Here is a 15,649-nt window from a genome sequence, read left to right on the forward strand (position 1 = left end):
GTTTAGACAGTAAAATCCATTCATAATCTGAGTAAGTACTTAGGTACTTATATTTTTAATGGTAAATACAAGTAGGTAAATCAATATTGTTTGACGCACGATTGTTTCTACCTATTTGATAACTAAGTAATCAGGAGGAGCGATTTTGCATCATTGTATGATTTAAAATTAACTACATTACGTAACTTTGGAAACAGTGCTATAATAAGACTATCACATTTGTCATTTATTATCCTATTTCCTACGTTTCCTGCTAATATTATAAATGTGAAAGTTTGTATGGATGTTAACATGTTTGTTATTCTTTCACGCTAAAACTGCATAACGGATTTTGATGAAATTTTACAGTATTATTGTTTTATTGTTTATATTTTACATACATCAAACTTATAGAGTTACTTTTTACAAACTTTTCGCAGTGAAAATGATTAACAATTTTATATCTGAACCTGATTTTATAAAAAAAACGCCATACATTTGTTTATTATTTAAATTACTTTTGTTTAGTAAGATTTTTTCGTACGATTTAAACATTATTGTAAATCGATCAAATCATTCAAAAAAGCAAGGCTTGTCATTCACTGACGTCGTGTCCGCGGGCCGACTGACGCATGCGCGTCTGGTTAACGTCTATCCCGGACGGATATAGATGACTGTTAACTTGTACGTATTTTCGTAGTCCGCAGCGTTCTTTTCAACGTGGCTGCATTACTCTATCGTAAGAACTCACGTTCGAATGGATATCTCATAATTTTGTCGCATCGCACGATTTAGATAACGGCGACGTTCGTACAATATTTTGTCAATTATGAGATAGCGGGATTGCTACTTTTAATATAAATGAAAATTAAATTGCGACAGAAGCATGCCGTAGCGTGCAGTCGGTCGTGTCGGGTTGTGTGTGGCGCACGGACATCGTGTAGCACCGTGTGTAGCGGCCTTGTGCCAGTCAGAAAAGCGGACTCGAACCGCGCGGTCGCGCGGCGCGTCGGTGCTTGTAGTTTTTTAGTTTTGACAGTTGGCGGGTTTTTCGTTTCTGTTCAACCTAGATATTAATTGTGAAAATCATAGATTTTAAGTTAGTGTAATCTGTGTTTTTTCTACTCACCTTCTAGTGTTCGACTAGTCATTTGTGAATCTTCCGCACCGGCTGTGAATAGTGATTGCACGCCCTGTGTACTGTCGTCGTGGTTTGAGTGTGGAATTTTGTGATTTTCATTGGGATATTGTTTTGTGGAGGTGTTGATCCTGTTGCCAGGAACGACAAAGGTATGGACCGTTCGTTTTCTATTAAAATTAGGTTGTTTTTTGTTGATTGCGCTTATTGGGAGCGAACATTCTCTTGTGCCCTTTAAACGTGTTCTGATTCCGAGTATAGCTTGAATTTTACGTGTCGTGAAGTCATGATTTGAGTTTGGTTGTTGCGAATAGTGATTTTCCCTTGGCCGGGCTGAGATGAAACAGACAGCTGCTGTGAACGCGTAACGGGTAAAAATAAACACGGGCATTATCTGCTAGTAGACAAACCGGCTTTGCTGAGACAACGTGGTATTATTAGTGGATATTATACAATCTCCGCGGCCCCTTAGTTTATGTTAACGTGTAAGGATTCCTTTCTGTTGTAGAAAAATGTGAAAAAATACGTGTTTGAAGGTATTTGAAATGTCAAAATGTATATGTCAAACACTAGCACTGATACGCGACTGTCGACTCTATTACAACAGGCGTATAGGTTATATTGGCGCACGGTTATTTGTGTTCAGATAATAAATTCAGTGGATTTCACCTCTGGGTGTGTTCAAAAACCAACATACAAAATCATAAAAATCTTATTTTTGTAATGAAATAATGCATCTTTAACTAGGTAGATGTATGTTGATGATAATCATGCGACTAATTACTAATGTGAACTAATTACAACTTTGTTTTGTACTTTCTTTTGGCTCAAACGTATTATTAGTCTGTTGTTTACCCAGCAAAACTGTTTTATGGCCACTGACCTTTTCAGCTACTATTGTATTAATGTACGAATTTAGTAAAACCATTATAGTTCATTTAAATTAGTATACAAAATCAACTATGATGATGTCAAATCATTTAAAGTTCTTCTGCATTCCTGTCACTGTTTTCACAAAATTACCTACTTGTTTGCTTATCCTTTTCTCTTGGAAAATTACACTTCATTTAAGTAATTAAATTCTTTCAAAAACATTGCCAAACTAAATTCTTACACATAATTGGTAGCTATGTTTTTATCTGCCAATGGTTTTATAGCTTGAGTTTTGGGTTTTTATTCTTATTTTGCAATAAATTACTTATTCCAATGTTTCTATTTCAAACGAACTAATACAATTATCTCTTAATTGTTTTAATACTGTACTTGACTAACAACTACATAACCGAAACCAAACCCACGAAGCAAAAGACCGAATAGGAAATACATAATTTATTACAATATAACTGGCCAAGCATTCTTCAGCTTACTCATAGTTAATAAATGCATTACCATTTAGTCAACATAACTTTATTCCATAGTAATTGTATTGATATTTTATTTGGCTTTATTCCAAGTTGTAATATGGACGGAGCTTGCGTCATGTATTAAGTATTCATTCACTACGATAAATCTTTTTACTTAATCCATAACTGTACAGGATAGACAATAAACTCAGGACCTACCTAGGATGGCTGCCAAGGATATCGTATAATGACACCAATTCTTAATAACTGCCTAACGTAAAGGATTCGGTTTGTATCAAATGATATAAATGGGTGCCGATTGAATATAAGATTGAATGAACGGGAAAATGTTTAAAGATGTATTGTGTCAGCAAACTAGCATGCAGAAACCTACCAATATTATATTCTGTAATAATTGTAAGTAATTTCTTCTTTTAATGGTAGTATTGGTACTTTGTCTTTTTTAAATGATCAATGAAATTATACCTCTTATTACAATTTCCATTCACAAGACAAATTGATTTGCCAAATAATTTCCATTTACCAACCATGAAACTGATGAATTTCCATCTAAATTCTGTATGAGTGCCGTACATTTCATACAGGATGTGGTGCCAAAATTTTCAAAGCATGTTCGAGATCCTTTAACACACTATGTGCCCTATTTGGGCCGAAGTTTCAATTCAGCAGCAGTAATATCTCACAAGCAATTTGGCAGTGCCCCGTATGTACCGCCTGGGACCGCGGTTAGCGGGATGGGGGGTAAAAGGGGGGTGGGGAGGCCGATTTAAACTGAAATATGACAACTAGTCGCCGCCACCGCGGGGCGACTTCCCAGATGCATTTAATATGCGTTAGTATGAAAATTTGTGCAGAATTCCCTGTTGTTCGGAACAAATGAAATTACGACACCCGCCCACGGATTTGTTATGCTACTCCCTGTATTAACTTGGTTTTCAATTTGTTTTTGTGTTACTATTTCGTGGAGTTTCTGAAATTCCATGGGAATTAAGCAAACACAATTTAGGTTTACTTTCAAAATTTGTAGTTCAACTAATGTGAAAGAATTTTTAGAAGTAGGTACATAGGTAGGTAAATAAGAGTCATTGAACCTTAATGACCTCTCCTCACATGAGCAAGACTAAGCATCAAATACAATCAGGCAATTACCAGTGTAATGTTTCTAGTCGACCCTACCTTCTATGTTGACATTAATCGGGATTTGATAAAATTCAGACAAGGTTACCTTTCTTAGATAAGGAAGGTAAGGATAAATTAAGATTGGTGAAGGTCGCGGAAAGTAGGTACGAAGCGGATTGGGGGAAGTGCAGGACCGATCGTTATGGAAAACCTTGGGGGAGGCCTTTGTCCAGCAGTGGACGTCATTTGGCTGAAGCTGAGGAATCATTGTAATGATGTAATCGAACTGAAAAAAAATCATGCGCTTTCACAAGTTTATAAGCGAACGGAATGATCGTCGACGGCCGCGTCACATGCGCGTGCGTCACGCGCCACGCGAATAGAAAACTGGTGGCCCTCGCGACGCGTGACGTCACCGACGTGACGACCTGGCTCACATTACTAGCGAAAGTGCTGAGGAGAAATTATAAGATAGCTGATGATGACGGAGACACCGCCATTGTTGAGCTGATTTGCTAGAAATGTACAGTTAGCTTCAAATAGTTTCGTGACACCCAAAGCAGCCAAAAAGTTCGCAACACGTCTTTGTTACAATGAGGGTTTTCGCGATTGAAAGGTCCGCCAGATGGCAATACGTAGACGAGAGGTCCAAATGCTGCATGATTGGTTATTTTTGACGTGACATTGACAGATATGTCAAAATCCACCAATCACGCAGCATTTGTACCTCGCGTCTACGTATTGCCATCTGGCGGATTTTTCGATCGCGAAAACCCTCATTGGAATAAGTTTGATGCTGACTGTTTCAATAGGTGAGATTGACATAATGACACCCAAGTATCTTTTTCTAAAAATCCAAACAAGAAGGCTCAGAGGTGGGAGCGAGCTTCATACGGAATCCTCAACCACAGAGGAACTGACTATCTTTCTTACCTCCAATTGCTGGAACACAACAATGCTGTTAACATTGTTGTTATGGCGACAATCTTCATCAAAAATAGTTGTTATTGGTGGAAATAATGAAATTCAACCTTCTATAACATACTTAAGTTAGAACTTGGAACTGCTAATTCCTTCTGCCCTTCAAAACAGTTGATTGAGGGTTTTGAAACTATGTGGTATGTTACAATTCCTTAAGAGTTAGTGACCTCATGCAGCATGACCCTTCATCTTCATGATTAAGGTCATTGACGTACGCGTAGAGAATTTACGGCAATGCGAAAAACTTACTAAACGGGGAGCCGGGTATGTAAAAGTTAAGAGCCCAATAAATAAACTGGCGAACGGTTCAGGCGTGTTGGAATCTATAAAAATTGTGCATGCGGTTATGACGTCACCAATTACAAGTCGAGGCAAACTTAATTTAGCAAGGACTCCTCGGAACTCCCAAGAATGTGCGAGGATGACAATTATCTCGAATAGGTTCATAAAGATTCCGTTCTTCCTCTTATTAGATTGTGACATCATTGGGCGATGGGGAGCCAGATTACGTGGCGTGATTAGTTATAAGATGATTGACACATCTTTATCTGAAGCTAAATGCCTCTGATGACCTAATCAACCGTCATCATGCACGAGTGTAAATGCTGAATTTGGCGACTACCGTTATCGAAAAATAACAAAACGAGGCCTGTGTTTTATAATAATCTAATAATAGCTCTTATTCTTACACAGATTTATCTGGCCCGGCATGTGAATATTATATAATATTAATGTAGGTAACATAAAAAGGAATCAAATACAAAGCGTATAATATTTATATTTCTGGATAACTATGTGTTCATTTGTTCGTTACAACCTTAGATTAATAAAACCTAGATGGATAGTCTTCATACAAACGCTTCGTCAAGAGTGAGGCAAAAATCTTATGTCATTAGTGTCAATTTTGTTGGGGAGTGTAGACAGTGAAGGCGNTTCTTATTCTACTAATCCCCGTTGACAATCCTCGTCAACGGGGATTAGTTAACTTTTTGTTCATTAATCCCCGTTAACGCCAATGGAGTTTATGATGGGGATTAATGGACTAAAAAGTTAATTAATCCCTAGTACGTTAATAATAAAATACTCATGTAAGAATCAGGTACCTTCTATTTATTACTGGATAAGAACTCACTTACTATTTTTATTATCAAATTAAATTAAATTTAAGACTGATTACAATACTTAAAAAAAATTAACACTTACCTGATTAACCAAAAGCACTATGGATATTGAATCGTTATTCCCCATTCATCATTTAAAAGAAGATTGAAACAATTACATACAAATTTGGGCCAAGATGTAACAAGATAAAAATGGTGTAAATTAATAGCTTTGTAATCAGGCTTAAATTTAATTTAATTTGATTATAAAAATAATCAATAAGTAAGTTCTTATCCAATAATAAATAGAAGGTACATGATTCTTACATTAGTATTTTATTTTTTAACGTAGTTTTCTGAATAAAGAAAAATAAAATAAACTAAAAAGTTCATTAATCCCCATTATAAGCTCCATTGGCGTTAGTGGGGATTNGATTTTTTTAGTATTTGGTTTCGATGGAGGCTTTATAATCGTAACTCTGAAAATGAATCGATTACTTATATCAAAATAGCTAAGTAATTAAATTGAAAAACTAGATGGCCAAAAGTGGGGTTCTTCGTGCACCACTTTTGGCCAGTCATGTGGCCAAAGATGGGAAAATTCATTCATTCTGGCTCCATTAGTGGCCACCTCTCATAAACCCACTTAATAAACAAATAGCGATAAAATATCATTAGTACCACTTAGACAGTGTATTCTTTATTAAGGATTAACATAAACATTTAATAAAATAAGAAGGACGTAGAAAATAATGATTGTTTACTCACCCGCTCGCCTTAGCCTTTTTGCTAAGACTTAAAACAATTAACGCTTCTCAAAAAATAATGACTTGTTGGATTGAAGTCAAGCTTGACACATCAAAGCTGTTAACGCTATCAGTGTTGCTAATATTAGATATTTTTATTCCCGTAAACCATAGAGTAATATATTAGTCTTTGCCTTAGTTATAACGATTTGAAGTTCTAAATGGAAAAAAGGGGTCGGTGGCCACAACCGGGTCACTTGCCCTATTTGTCATTAGAGTGAATAGCCCAGAAAAAGAAATTAGTTTTTTTAAAGGCCTTAATATGGCTTTTTGTGGACTTTAAATAAAAGCCGTCATTATTATAAGCAATTTTATTGATGTTTAACCTCAAAGATTTATAAAGTTAAGCGTCCACATGTCGGTATCGTACGCATCGGACGTATCGCACGCAACGGATCGTAGTATTATTTATATGGAAACTCACATCCGATACGATGTGTTTCGTACAATGCGTCCGTTGCGTACGATACCGACAAGTGCACGCTTAGCTTTATAGGATATTATTATTAGGAAATTATCGTAAAACTCATTTATTTCTGTAAATAGGCTTTAAAAAAAAGCACTTTTACACGTCCCAGTATTAACCCTACCACTGCTTCAGGACAATAAATGGGCCAGTGCTGAGAAGAAGCAGCGCAAGAAACTCAGTCACTATTGTCAGCCTCTTTTTCAAAGGTTTACAGGCTTTAAAATGTACAAAGTTATAAATATTTATGCGAGCTGGGCAGTAACGCATCCCAAACATTTTTATCTTTTAAATAATCATCGACTTTATAGTAGCCCTTTTTCATTAAGGTACTTTCAATATGTGCTTTGAATTTATTAATGAGCAACCTAAGTCTTCTTTATACCTACTATAGCCTTGTCAGAAGCTGCTTAGAATACTGTTCTGTAATCTGGGCACCCAGCTACACAGTTCACTCTGAGAGAATTGAAAGGGTACAAAAAAAATGCCTCAGGATCTTATCCTTCAGAGCCGGACTCCACCGAAAACTGGTGTCCTATCAGGACAGGCTTCGCCACTTCAAGTTGACACCATTGATAGTGCGTAGAAAGCAACAGGATCTTCTTCACCTACATAAGATTTTGCACTCTGCCTTTGACTCCCCTATTTTGCTTTCCTTGCTTAACTTTAACGCCAGAATTCTTTCTAGAAACCGCAAAAAGACATTTGTATTGCAAGTGTTCAAGAATAACACGTCCTTTTTCAACCCAGTAGTACGAATGTGTCGGCTTTACAATGAACTGCTACAGAACGATAGCAAAACATCGATATCACTAGATCTCGATATTTTCGAGCCTAAGCACGTCCGATTCCGTCGCAACGTCAAAAAGATCCTCTACTGCGCTTCCTCTTNAAATTCAAGCAAAATACGCGTCGAATTGTAGCTTACTTACTTATGAAAGGTAACACTGGTCACTTTCTTTCGTTTTTCTGATGTATTTTAGACACCCTTTCACAGCACAAACCGTTTTAATTAATTAAAATTCGTCGGACGAGTTTACCAATTTTTCACTTTGACAGTTCATGTGACGTTTACGGGTGAGCCGTGCCGGCTCCCTAAAAATTGCCTCACCTTTCGTGCACTGACTATCTATCTAGGTTTTATTAATCTAAGGTTACAACCTACTGCTATTGCTGGACAAAGGCCTCCCCAAGGATCATTATTATGATTTTTATTTTTCTCAAGTATTTTTGAACAAATATCAGGTATTATCATAAAATGTTCACAAGTCCAGTTCCTTCAGTGTAATTCCATTAACGCATTAATTAGTTAAAGCTCGTCCACAGTAATCTGTTTCCCCTGAATTATTATTACCATTGAATTTTATTGCAGCAACTAACCGAGAGGGGAGAGATCCGAAGGCAGATATATGTGTCCTTGAGCGGTAAATGGATTTGCGCAATGCCCTCCCATCAAAAAGGGACTATGACAAATGACGTCTCTCATCCGAAAACACATAAAAACGGGCGAGAAAAACGCTTCGCATTTACTATTCATTCGCCGCAGTATCAAACGGGTCGAGTTGCTTTGCCATTGAGATTCAGCTTCTTTCTGCATTCCGAGAGATTTCATAAAGTTGAGGTTTATTTGTGAGGTTTCTTCATTTCGGATTATGGGTGAAACAAAGAGGCGTTGGGTTAGTGTTTTCTTTGTTGCTTTGTGCACTGCATCTGCAATCCAATTAAGGTCTGTTGTAATCTATTATCTGTTGTATATTCAGTAATCTTTAACTTGGAGAACGTAAAAAACCTATGTGCTTTTGTCTTTGATTTTTGAAGTAAGACCAGCTTAAACTTCCCAGTAAAATGAAACTGGAACTGACTTAAATGTATCTTTTTGACATTCCTTCCACGATCTATCTAATTTACCCATAAATTACCACGCTAAAAATAATCCATCTTAGTCGAAATACGGTCAGAGATTTTGAAAGAGAAATTAATGATGTTTCTGTAAAGAATATGTAATGTGCAACTTTCATAATACATGCTCAGTCTGATCCAACCAGGTTGACGGTCAGCGACCTGCGTTTATACTTTTTAATCTAACCAATTTTACTTTCATGCCTTACCCAGCAAATTTTAAAGCAAAAGCAGAATGAAATTCATTATTTCAAGTTATCGTCCACCTTTTTGCACCGCGCTCTAAAATTAAATCGAAATGGGTAAAAGAAAAATCTATTCGCTTAAATTGAAACCGTTCAATGAAATTGTAGTTTGATTAATAAAAAGTGTGTCATTGCTATTTCGAGAGCTCTTATCTGGAATTTAATACCGTATATTCAGGGTCTAAGGTTAAAAGTCGCGTTGTATCACGCTGATGTCATCATGAGGTGGGTGTTTTTAATCAAAAGGTCAATAAACTGTGAGAATTAGATCGAATCAAGTGAAATGTCATAGGTGAATATAGAGTCTGAAGGGTAGAGGAATTCTGTACAAAATTAATAACCACTTCCTATACTCCTATCCTACCAATATTAAGTTTATGAATTGGATTCGTATTTAGAAGAACCAAGAGTTATGCACTGCATAATAATTGGTAAAATAGCTGACAGAATTAAACATTCCTAGTAAATGGGTTTCACGTCTATTACACATTTCAATTTGCTGCTTTCTAGTGCAAGTCCTGTCAGACTAGCGCATATTATTTATTAGCCGTTGGCTCTCTTCTACGATGATTTCCGAAGTAACATAACAGGGATTATAAAGCAGAATATATCGAAATCAGAAATCAGAGCAGACCACGCTCCTACTTATACCGCTAGTACTAAAACATGCCATTTGAATCGATCAAGACGACCCAACCCAAAATGGCTTGGGCTAAAGCCAACTAGCGTCGGAACCGAGTTTTCCGATTCAGTTAGCATTCAGATAACAGAGGAGACGCTATCACTCCTGGAAAATGTTGAGAGCACCTGGAAAGTGGATTTTAAAATGTGAAAATGTCCCATCGAACACGAACGGGACGCTTTTGAGGTAACTGCTAAATGGGTCATGTTTCTCGAAGCAATAGGAATTCCGTAAACGAAGAATTACTACGATTGGATATCAAAAATGAAGAAGCAAGAAAATTCCAATGATCAACTTTGAATGCCGATTAATTTAAAAATATTTTAGAGGATAATCCTGTAAACTTTAACTGAGCTAAGCAACAATGTTAAATACCGTTGAAGCTAAGGGATATAATAAGAAATTAGTAAAATAAAAAGATTAATAACGGATTATCTATTAATCCAAAACATAAAGTTGCCTAACCATAGTGGCTTTGTTGAGATTACTTGAAACAAACTTACCGTCTACATAATATTACGCAGGCTTTGAATTTGTCTCGAACTGTTGTAAATAGACAACTCGACAACGCTGTAAAGCTCATTGTGTATTCAGGCACACCTACACGGGATTCATTAATATTTATGTATAATACAACAATAGGGGGTGACAAGGACGAAACTGAAGGGCTGAATGCGGCGGCTGAAGTAGCATTTCCTTGTAATTATAGTTTTACAAATCTTCCAAAATTCTTAATGGAATTACCTACCAACAAAACGTTTTGTTCCAGCCTCTGCCTGATAAGTGTTTGAACTACCAAAAAAGGTTCCAATTTTAATTACATCAAACCGGTTGTGGCTGAAGGTTGTCTGGATACCACGCATATTATACTAATCACCATGTTAAAAGTAGAAACAGATTTTTATTTATTCTATTCACTCACTTCATCTTTAACAACCTACATCCTTGGCCTTCGACTTATGTTCAAATTGCCAGTGCATATTCTCTGTTCTATATCTTTAAAGATTAATTTTCTTGAACCAGTGATTAATTACTGAATTAGTCTACCAACATCCTAAAATACAATCCATAAACACGATCAAGCTATACGACAGCATTCAAGGTGCAAGGAGGTATTACCTAACAATTCTATAAATACCATGGCACTTGATATAAACCGACCGAATAGCGCAGCGTCAATATGTAATGCTGTGTGTAAATTTTGATATACCGCCGAAACTGTCTGGTAGTTACTGCGCACGAGTGACTCACGCAAGATGGCGGACAATAAGTAATTATCGGCAACAGCCCGCAACATATAAACAGTACATTTTTTACTGCGCCGACTGTTATGTGTTTAGCTTTGGAACATAACCGGGTTTTCTTTTCTGGCAACGATGCGTTTACCTTTATTTTCTGGAGGTTCGCTTAGAGTAGGCGCACACCGTTGATTTTTAGTTGGCCGANTGTGGACGTAGGATGATGAAATTTTGTATTTAAGTATGTCTGAGTAGTACGAAAAGAAATAGAGGGTATGCATTTCAATATCTAAAAAAAAATTTTTCTCGGCCATATAAGGGACACCCTAATGCCCATACTGATCAACTGCCCGACTAAACTATCGGCCGACGAAAAATCAACGGGTTCGAATCCTACTGGAGACAAATGAACGTGCACGAGCAACTCCAGTGATATCCGGAGTCAGATATTTTAGTACATTATGTGTTCCTTCCACTATCGATGTTTATATTATGTTTATCAGTCATTTAGTAGCCATAATAACAAGTTCTTCTTAGTTTTTAGACAACTAATTTGTGTTATATTTGGATCATTATATTTTCTTACTTTAGGTGCATAGTTTTTGCGTTCGTGTGGCTTTGGAAATGTAACCTTAGCCCGAAGTCAATACCCTTGTGGCGCGCCAATCTATGTTGTTTAATGGTATTTTTTTATACCGAGTAATGGAGATTGTTAGATAAATAATTTAGAGGTTGAAAACAGTTCAAGGTCCAAAAGCGGTTAAAAATACATTATGATTTTTTACATTGTTTTAAGTTGTGACGTAAACGATGATTCGTGGCTTCTTTTTAACCAACTGCCCGATAAGGGCTATGTTTTATGTTATGGGCCATGCGTGTAATATGTATAAAAATAATTCAAAACAAATGTAGTTTTCTGACGCCATAAATCATCTTGTCTCCATCTTTTTAATTTAGCTTTCTTCGCAGTCAGATTTTTGGCCACTAGCACTAAAAAGATCTTTCGGGGAATGTCTCCCAGGGTGTGGGTATTCTATTTATGTTCCTGTAGACAAGTAGAATGACATTTGCTAACTAATAGTTGAATGATATTAAAGCCAATGTAAAACTACTATCATGGTACACTAATGGAATGTCAAGATGAATCGCTAGTAAGATGAGGAGTAATGACATCACCATGAAATTGACCTCGCCTTAGTGCAGTCACACTCTTGAGTCTTGAGGCTAAACTCATCATTATTACCGTATCATATTTCAGAATTAGCGTTAGCTGTATTGTATCATCAGTCATATTCATGACGAAAACCTGCAAATTAATGTAGTGGCATCATCAGCATGACCAGTGGTGGTCAGTTTCGCTTCGAAATTAGCGGTGGCCAGTTTTACTTCGAAATTAGCGGTGGCCAGTTTTACTTCGAAATTGGCACCACTTACCAAGCTCAAAAAAAGTACTCAAAACCCTGATACTTTCGTCAACAAACGCGTTTTATAAGTCGGGCACTTCCTAATACTGGTAGATGGGCCGCACGCGCATGAAAATTATTCTTAAGTTTCTTAGGCCCTGTTGGAATCTAATATGAAAAGTTCATACTTGATTGGTGGAACACGTCAACACACACACAGTGAACACGCTCAGGCCAAAAATCTAAATTCAGAATCAGAAACCTGGCCTTAATGTCCGTCACCATGTTGATTTACCTAGACATCATTTAAGTATGGCCACCCACGGGGATTTGAGGCCCGCTTTGCTCGAGGTCATTCAGTCTGTCTGTCTATTACATCATTGTTTTATGTCTCACGACTGCTCTATGTTTTTAGACCATAAATGCTTTGAAAAGGTCGAACAAGTGCTAAATTGGTATGCTGTGATTCTGTAGGCTTGATGATATTTTAAGTTATTGTCCGTTTTTCTGCCTATATCATTTTTGTTTATACTCTCTTAAGCCTAAACTCCCAATAAACTAGACACAAAAATACAGTTTTGGGACGGTGAATCGATGCTATTAGACGTATTCTAGATGGTACGGACAATGGCACTTCAAGGTCAGCACTACTAGTACCTTATGTAGTGGTAATGGTTGTGACTTTGCAACATTTTTAATGTGCTTCTGACTATACTATACCTATCCAGTGCCTATTCACTCTTGTCTTGAAAAGACCCAGCTCATATTGTTCTTGGAAAAGATGACTTTGTGCAGGCATGTCGAAAACTTTGATAAATTAAACGTGCAAAATAGCATTGCGTCAAAATTCGCTGGATATACCGCTCTGTTGGCCGGTATGATTTTTACTGCCCGTAGTTTATTCGAACTCGCTTTGTTCCGTTTTATTTGTTAAACAAACAGGCCAGATTTAACGGATCGATTGTTGCCAAACGTTGCTTCATTTCGTGCGAAATCTGCGAAATGCCCTTTACAGCTTTTGTTGAGTGGGTAACATCGGAAAATTTTCCCGGGTGCCGAACACTTGAAAATTGTTCCGAGTCAAACGGGCGCAATAACAACGCGGATGCATTTTATTGGATCTGATTCGGGATCAAATGTGCATTGGGTTCCAGTTTGCAACACTTGTTTAAAAGGTAATCTTTGAATACCACAATATTTTCTTGTGAATAGTAAACAAAATTGTCCAAGAGACAAAACGGCAAATGCTAATGTTCTGGCAAATTTTCTGATAATTCAACATCTAGAACAATCGGCTCAATTTGAAGGACACTTAGTTTTCTCTGAAGCAAAATCCATTTCACGTGACGAATACCGTACAAACGCAACATATTTTTTGCTTCACGACCCATTTTCGAATTAGCTTAATACAAAGTGAATGGATTATTCCAACTGTAAAAAGCGTTTACCTTCGGAGTACCTAGCTGAGTGTGAAATGGTCGTATTCACCTTTCTATTTTCAATGACACAGCTGGTACTATTCGTGAAACAAAAGATTTCTAGAATAAGTTATTTTTTAACTAAGTCGATCGGTTCACCGTTGACGGTCATAATAATAAAAACGAGCATTTCACCAAGAGCTATAGTAGTGACTCTAACTCCCTTTCAGAAATCGTAATGTTTACTGCCGCAAGAGTTAGAGTTGCTTGCATACCGTGGAGTTGGATCAAATAAAAAAACCTTCCCGCGTCGGGGGAGCAGTTCGTAGAAACTTGGATTTAGTGCACACAAGCGATGCGAGCGGGTCCGCCGCACTAGAGAATCGCATAATGAAAATTGTTATTCGGAACTTCGGTTGACTGCAGAAAACATTCTTCATTAGACTCGTTAAAATCAACATTTAACTTTAAATGGTATGAAGTATCAGATTCCGATTGTATGCGTCATAAAAATAGTTGCCTAGGATCAATAGCAGAATATATTACAATGAGATTATAATTGGCATAAGAATACCGGTATTACTTGTATATTTATAAGCATAGCTAAGTTTAATCATGCATTCATATGTACATATTAGAGATGAAACGGATAGTTGTTTGGCCGGATACCGGATACCGGATATCCGGCCAGCTGCTAGGCCGGATAGCCGGATATCCGGCGGCCGGATAGTTGGCCCATTGCCTCGTTGCATGTCGTGATGAGTTTAGCGCCGCATAGGTGCTTTGAACGCGATCAGTGGGTCTATTAGTAGACTAGACTAGTCACACATTTCAAAAATCGAATCAGTCCGAATAGAATGTCAGATTTTGCAACTTGTCTACTTATTGCCATCTGGCGGATTTTTTAATCGAGAAAACCCTCATTCGGGCGATTTCGGTTGCCATAGTGAGTGTGTGATTGAATAGCGAAAATTAAATTAGTTTACTTGCTGCGTAAACTGACTGAACTGCATCATGACATCAGACCATCAGTGAAAAAAGATCGCCTATTTTATTTGGCAATATTTCGACTTAACAGATATTTACTATTTATGTAGGGCAGGTGACCCGGTTTTGGTCATTTTAAGAAATTTTTAGACTTTGAGGCTATGTCATTTTACAGTTTTTGTTATCACGGACTTATTTCTTGTATAAAGTGATTAAATATATTTAGATCTAGCCTAAGGATATATTTTTTTTCATAATGATTCAATGGAAAAATAATCCTGTAGAAAAGAAAAAGAAATGGGAATTTGTGCCATTTCTGGCCAGCTTTACCCCATTTCTGGCCACAGTCATGTGCCAGTTCTGGCCATCAAAATTAATAACAAAAAAAACAAAAACTACTCGACGGATTTTAACGAAACTTGGTATAATTATTTTTCATACTCTTAGGCAGGTTATAGTATACTTAGGAATTCCCACGGGTTCGGGAATTAGCGGGAAAATCCTTTTGTATGAAAAATCTAAACTGCTTAAGTTAGACGCTTGAAATTTGGTATGTAGGTACCTTAGTAAACTTAAAGCTTAGTTACAACAAGGAATTTCCGAAATTCCCACGGGAACGGGAATTAGCGGGAAAATCTTTTTGTATGAAAAATCTAAACTGCTTAAGTTAGACGCTTGAAATTTGGTATGTAGGTACCTTAGTAAAGTTTAAGCTTAGTTACAACAAGGAATTCCCGAAATTCCCACGGCAACGGGAATTCGCGGGTAAATCCTTTTGTATGAAAAATCTAAACCGCTTAAGTTAGACGCTTGAAATTTTGCAT

General features: G+C 37.0%; 1 protein-coding gene across 1 annotated transcript in view; it reads left to right on the top strand.

Annotated features, from left to right (window-relative positions):
• Positions 1–870: 870 nt before the first annotated feature.
• The window catches only part of PMCA (plasma membrane calcium-transporting ATPase 3), a 150,587-nt gene continuing 135,808 nt past the window's right edge, over positions 871–15,649 (top strand). The window contains exon 1 of the mRNA XM_028307276.1: positions 871–1,269. The gene's annotated coding sequence lies outside the window, so the exon portion shown is untranslated. The remainder of the gene's footprint in view (positions 1,270–15,649) is intronic.

Source organism: Ostrinia furnacalis, unplaced genomic scaffold (genome assembly GCF_004193835.3).
Source record: "Ostrinia furnacalis isolate ACB-3 unplaced genomic scaffold, ASM419383v2 OfSCF2155, whole genome shotgun sequence".
In the NCBI taxonomy this organism is placed as follows: Eukaryota; Metazoa; Arthropoda; class Insecta; order Lepidoptera; family Crambidae; genus Ostrinia; species Ostrinia furnacalis.